Genomic DNA, 7,313 nt, shown 5'->3' on the forward strand with positions numbered 1-7,313 from the left:
AAGAAAATACCAGTTCTCTAAAAAAAAGGATCATTATGGATTGGGAGAAACATAAAAATTGCCTCAGTCTAGAAAAATTTCTCCTTCACGGATCGAAGACAGAGCAGACGAGGTGTAGAATCAGAAAATTTCAGGAGGATGCCTAAATGGTACCTATATACTTGGCTTCCCACAAGGGCAGATTTAGATACGAGATTAGTGTTTAATGTGAGGAAAATCCAGCTCCTAAAAAGGATCATTTTGGATGACGACAAAAATAAAAAAAAAAGTTACCCAAACCAAAAAAGATTTCTTCTTCACTGATTGAAGCCAGAAAAGGTACTACATTTTAATCTCAAGCTTGAACATCAGGAAGTGTTAAGGCTTGCTTTGTGTTGTTTCGATTACAGCATATACAACCCCCTTTTTTGTTTATTTTAAACCAAAACCAAATATATATATTTGATACAATTCATTAATCTAATATTGATTGAAATAATAATAATAAAAAAAACTATACAAACTAAAATTTTATTTAATTTTATAATAGATAACTTTACAATTGTGAAAATAATAAAATTTTGCAAAACAAAATGACATTACTCATCCCGGACAACACTGGATAGGAACAGATAGTATAGAAATAGAAATGTTAAGTCTTGTAACTGTTAATAATAGAGACCTTTGACTACTGAGGCACTTTCACAAATATTTTTCGAAAAGTCATGAATAGATTGGTCCTTGTGACAGCTATGCAGGAAATAGTAAGGGAAACTATATTGCAAACAACAAGTCTAGGAAAAGTAAAACTCTAATATAACAAATACATTTATGCTAGTCTCTAACTACTCTGTCGTTAGTTCCATGGAAGGTGCTCGACTGAGCTCCAATCTCTGCTTCCTCCTTGATTTCTTCTTCATTGAGCTCAACATTTTTTAACAGGAAAAATTCACAAGCATTCACAGCAAAAATTCATCTGACTACCATAACAAAGCACATTACTGCATGACTACTTCCCTGCTGATTACAACATAGCCGTCTTCAAATCCAATGTGAACAATTTTTTTTGTTCATAAATCGCCCATAAGTAATCAAATTCAGTTCATACCACTGATCAATACTTCCATAGTGTTCTTCATTTTTCATATTTCATATTTTATCTGATTAAACTTTATCCTTGAGTGGCTCTTTGTCTTGATAAATGGTAACCAAACGTTAAACAAGAAAATTAAACCATACAGAGAACAGACGTTCAGTCTTCACGTGCATGATGGACAGAGTTGTTCATGCTCTGTACAATGTGCACTCCACATGAAACAAACCCATGAGTGGAAGGTTTCTGATAGTTCTGTGTGCTATCCTTGTTATCAAGGAACTACCCTATGGAAAATTACAGACTCGCAGGAAAAAAAACAAAAAAAAACAAAAAAAAAAACATAAAAGATATCACAAATTAAAAATAAATAAGAATGAATCAAATAAAAATAAAATAAAAAATTAGTGAATGAGCAAAGTAGTGAGTAATTACTCACAGACGTTCGAAACGTGTAAGTTACATGCATTCCTTGGCAGCTAATAAATGTTTAACAGCATTATTTAAAGCAATTAATGGCACTGCAAGAAGAAAGTGTTTACACGTGTGTCACCAGAGAAAGTAGTTAATTAATTGAATTGAAAAACAAAATAAATAAATAAAAACAGAGTAAACGATTTCTCTAATTATCTCCCCTTTCTTTCTCGCGCTTGAACTTCCTTTCCTTTTCCAGCTTTCATTTCCTCGGTTGCTTAATGCCTCGCACACCTCTTTCGTTTCTTCTTTGACTAGAAATCTTTTTTCTCTTAATTTTTTATTCGACTTTTTTCATTTTTTTGTTTTTTTTTACTTTTCTTGTATTACTTTTCGTTTCATTTATATTTTTTAATCTGTTTCGTGTTATCTTCTAAATTTCTCAGTTTTCTCTAAAATGTTTTCTCTTTTGTCTTTCTTTCATTTCTTCTTGACGTTTTTAAAATTTTTTTTTTTATTCCACCGATCTACTTTTACATATTTCTTTAAATTCTGGCTAACGTTTCTTGAATTCCTGAATTTAACTCATATCTTTATAAAATCTTCTTCGATTCCCTTCTAAAATATTATACTAATTTTAAAAAAAAATGTTCTTCCAATTTCATTCTAAAATGTTCTTTCACTTTTCTTCTACAGTATTTGCTGTTTTTTATTTTATTTTTCCAACACACACACACACACACACATTAAAATTCATAAATTAATTTGCGCGGCAATTACAGCATTCACCTACATCAAACCTCTCGGGTAAAAAAGCAGGACGCTTGAGAAATGGCCAACGTAGTTGAAAGCACTTTTTTTTTTTTCGTAAAAAATATGAATTTTTGACTCATCAGGGCTCGATTTAAAAAACTGGGAGCCTTTAAAAAATATAAAAAGGAAAGAACTTCTCTCGTCAGAGAAGGCCAACAGACACCAACAGGAACACTCACCGAGTGAAATTCAGTAGCAGTTCAAGGAACGTTGCTTGACTCTCTCTTTCTGTCACTTCCCCGCGTAGTCGGACTCTTTCATTCACGCTCTCAAGTCTTTACCTTCTTTCCCACTTACTTCTTTCATACAGACTGCCACATTTACGCACACAAAAAAAGTCATTTCTTTTCGTTCTTTTTTTTTTACGAAAATAAGCAAAAGTTTATTTTACATTATTTGGTGATGTATTTCTCTTTTTTTTTTATTTGTTTCGGGGGGGGGGGACTTATGCAACTTCCCAACAAATATTTTTCCAATTTCATATTATAATGTTCTAACAGTTTCATTCTAAAATTTTCTTTCTCCCAATTTCATTCTAAAATATTATTTCAATTCTTTACTCTTCCAATTTCTTTCTAAAATGTTCTTCTAATTCAATTCTAAAATGTTCTTAAAATTTCCTTCTAAAATGTCTGTCCCATTTTTTTCTAAAATGTTCTTTTAATTTCCTTGCACATTTTTCGTCCAATTTCCTTCTAAAATGTTATTCCTCATTTGTTTTATTCTTTTCTTCTTGACAAACATCTGCACACTCACAAAAAATCTCCGTGTGTAGGACTTTTCTTTCTAATTACACACACACACACACACACACACACACACACACACACACACACACACACACATCATTTGCAGACTCTCTCTTATGAACTCATCTTCATGGGCAGAATTTCATAGCGAACAGAGACGGGTTTGCAAACAATACATCTTTATTTTATATACTTTATTATTTTCGAGGAGTTACTTTGTTTTCATTGGTACATGCTTGTATTCGAAAAAAAAATCGCCCCCTCCCCGCAAATTTCAAAGTCGATTTTTGATAGTAAGAAATAAATAGGTTTATAAGTGGAACAAGTTCTTAAAAATGGACAAGTTCCTTTCTGATAACGTTTTATCGGATCTTTGCAAACACTTCATTACTCCGTATCTGGAAACGAAAACTAAAAGCTTTTAATTTATATCGGAGTTACGCTTGTCTGAACACAAAAACAAGAAACAGATGCAGAGTCTGTAACGTATTAAGCACGCCGCCGGCGTTATGGAAGCGAGGATTTTGGTTGGGTTTCACCGAAACGAAATCAAAGAAAGCAAGATTCCCCACCAAAAGCTATCGAGACGGAGAGCAGCAGGTTCGTTTGACGATAGAGGAGGCAGAGGTGAAAACATTCTCCACGCACCGGTACAGCATCCATACATCAAATGTCGGCTCTAAGTGGCCACAAATTATGCCCTCAAAGATATGTAAACATTGTCCGTCATTTCCCCACCCATTTTCTTTGTCGATTGCACTTACCTTCCTGCTTTTTTTTTCGGTGGGGATCAAAAGAACAATTAAACATCAAGCAAGTGTAGAATTCACAGGTACTTACCTACAACGAGAAAGAAAAAACAAAACAAAAATTAGGTGTTGGCATCAGAAGAATTTGGCAAGAAAACAAGAAACAAACAATTTATGTAACTTTTTTTCGTTCAATGAAGAGCATGGAATTCTTCAAGTATTTACTGGGAGGATCGAGTTTGATAATTCTGCGTACAATTTATAGTTGCATAGCAAGTATTCATGTGTTGTACAAGTGGTTTATTTGCATTCAACACGAAATCGAGTTTGGCACATGTCACAATCTCACATAGTATTGTGACTGCTCTCTCTTTCTCGTTCTCTCTCTCTCTCCTTCTCTTTCTAATCCTCTTCCAATATGTGTATTGTTTACATTCTAATACATGATCGACCAATTAACCCTAACTAACTAGTTAATTAAGGTTTGTTATGTTTTTCTAGCTCCTGTTAGACCAGTTATGGATTAACACGAGTAGTTTTATGACATTTTAGTTTTACTAGTTTTCTTTGATTTTAATATTTAGTCCTGTTCGATATATATATATATTTAATTTGTCATGCATACAAGAAGTTGGAGGGCTTGTCACTCTCACACTAAGATCTACTTACACTGCCATCCATGTACACCGGAAAGACTTTCTTGTAAATAATAATCATTATAGTTTTTTTTTTAAATATTAAATAATAAAAAAAAATAAGAGAAAGGGGGATGTGTCGTATATGTTCACCTTAAAATTTTATTGCATTTTACTTATTATTTGCCTTCTCTTCTTTCCTTTTCTTTTTAAAGGTTTGGATCCCCCACCCCCAAAATATTCTTTCTTCTTTTCTCTATTTTTAATTCTTTGACGACGACAGTAAATAAGTTAGGTTAGGTTGAGCTGAGTACATGTCAGAGCAGCAGAGCCTCCATCCATTCATTCATTCATTCATTCATTCCCAGCCCATCTTCCCTTGTCTGTGCAACACAGAATCCTCATCTTCACGGGGCTTGTCTTCCAGCAGACTTATCACTATGATTGATTTGCATTTCATGCATATAGACGTTAAAGATTAACTAAGCCCTCATTTGTCAAAATGTATACCCTATATGTAACCGTTTGACAACAAAATCATTAAATGAAATCAAATCTATAATATAAATATTTTATTTATCTGCCTCTGACTACAGAAAAGTCAAACGCAAGGCCATTTGCCGTGATCAGTCCTATTGCCATTCCTTTGTGAAAGCATTATCTCCAATAACCCCTTCCTCGTTATAAAGAAGGGATAATTATCTGAGAGGATAGTTTTTAATAATCGACCAGGGCAGATACTTGAACAGGCCAGAAGCCCCCCCCCCTCCAACCCATAAAAATGAGCTATTACTTAGAAGGATAGTCTATTATGACCGACTAGAATATATACTTAGTTTGATCTAACCAGAAATGGTGACAATACCTCTCCACAATTAAAACCAAAGTCCTGCACCAAGATGAAACAAATTTTCTTGACTTGTACGTTACAGAATCAACAAAAATATACAGATTATTTTTATCTGTACATTTTTGTTAATTTTTATTGTATACACAATTAGTCATTATTTGCACTTGTAATAAAAATAAAAAATTAAAAGTTTTTATTTTATTTAAAATTATATAGAGTATACATGTTTATGAAATTATAAAAATAAAAGTTTTTCTTTGAATTTTAAAAATAAAAGTTTTTTATTTGGATTCATATAATAAATATATGTCTATGAAAATATAAAAATAAAATTATTGAAATGAAAATAACAAATGACATTATTTGAAATCAAAATAACACATTAAATTATTGAAATCAAAATGACAACATTTTAAACATCATAAAAAATAATGTATTCAATACATAATATTCTCAAAATAGTTTTAAAAGATTTTTAAAAATGTTTTCAATAATTCTAAAAAAATATAACTAATTTCAATAATTCTTAATTAAAATAAGACTGAAAAAGCTTTTCAATGATAATTAAATAATAAAAAAAAACAACGATCGGAAAAATGTAATTAAAAAAAAGAGTACGTACACAGGGGAGGTATAGGCGCACGAGAAAAAAAAAGCGAAGGAACTGATTTGCCTTGTTACCACTTCCGGTAGCGCGATGCCGGAAGTTAGGAAGTATTTTAACTGGGTATAACTGAATCCTTATTGCAAATTCGATTAAAATTCATTACGTGATTTTAGAAAATGTTTAAAAATTAAGGCTTAAGCTTAAGAGGTCTTGAGAAGAAATTGAAATCCAGGGAATCTTGCTTACTTGCTGTTTTATATCATTATGAATCAAATCCAATACAAATCTGATATATTCGAATTTTCAAATGAGAGGATGTGTCCAGATTATACACCGTAGAAAAACTTTAAAATTAATCAAAGTAACTGAAATTTGAGAAATATTTATTAATTGATGATCAATACTTCTTGTTAAAGTTTCACAAAATATCAGTCATCTTAATTTTAACGAAGGTTTTTATCCTTTTTTTTAAAATCTTTTTTTATCCTTTTTTTTTAAACTAAATTAAATGGCACAATCATGTTGACACACCGGCTCTCATCAAATCACCGAAGTTAAGCAACGATAAGCATGACCAGTACCAGATGGGTGACCATTTGGGAAGTCTAGGCGTTTTATGTACCGCGCCGAATCATAGAAATTTTCAGGTTAGCATCTGAGGGTGCGTTTAACTCACAGAGGCAGATACACCCACGAATCAAGACGGAAAGCAACATGAAATTACCGTCTTTACTTGTCTTCGGGAGATTACCATGGTTCTACAATTTGGATTGCTGTAGTCGCCGACGCTGTTAAAACAGCAGAGCTGCTGCTGATGATGATGAAATTAAACTAAATGTAGCGAACATGTGGATTCTTTCATGCCTAGCAGCCGCGTTTTAAAATTCATAAGGATCGGTTAATTAGGTTACGAGTGAATCTTATACACGGAAATATATAAACATACCTAACTTTATAAAGTTGCGGTATGTGTACGTGTGTTTGTGTAAATAGATGAAAAAATATGAGGATAAAGCTAAGAGGCAAGTTAATACATCGGAAGAGGCAACAAGTTCATAAAACTCACCTCATCAAGCAACGGTAAATATTAGCATTTCCGTAGGACTTGCAGACAGAAAATTGACACAGCTTTCGTAAAATAAAAAAAAAAAAAAAAAAAAAAAGAAAGCATCCAATCCAATGAAAATCTATTACAGGCATAATTGGACATCAATAGCGATAACCAGTGCGAGTACCTTTCAGAAATCGTAGGCAAACCATTCAACAAACTATTGACAAAAATCTAAAGAGATGCGTGCGTGCGAGCACGCGTACAAACAGACATATTGCCAGTCGGTCTATGAACAAATCATTTAATTTACATTCTGACAAGGCCATTAATGATTCGGACACATAAAAAAAAGTCCCAGTGACCAACGTACAAA

Source organism: Euprymna scolopes, chromosome 9 (assembly GCF_053919585.1).
Source record: "Euprymna scolopes isolate OS-2025 chromosome 9, ASM5391958v1, whole genome shotgun sequence".
Classification (NCBI taxonomy): domain Eukaryota; kingdom Metazoa; phylum Mollusca; class Cephalopoda; order Sepiida; family Sepiolidae; genus Euprymna; species Euprymna scolopes.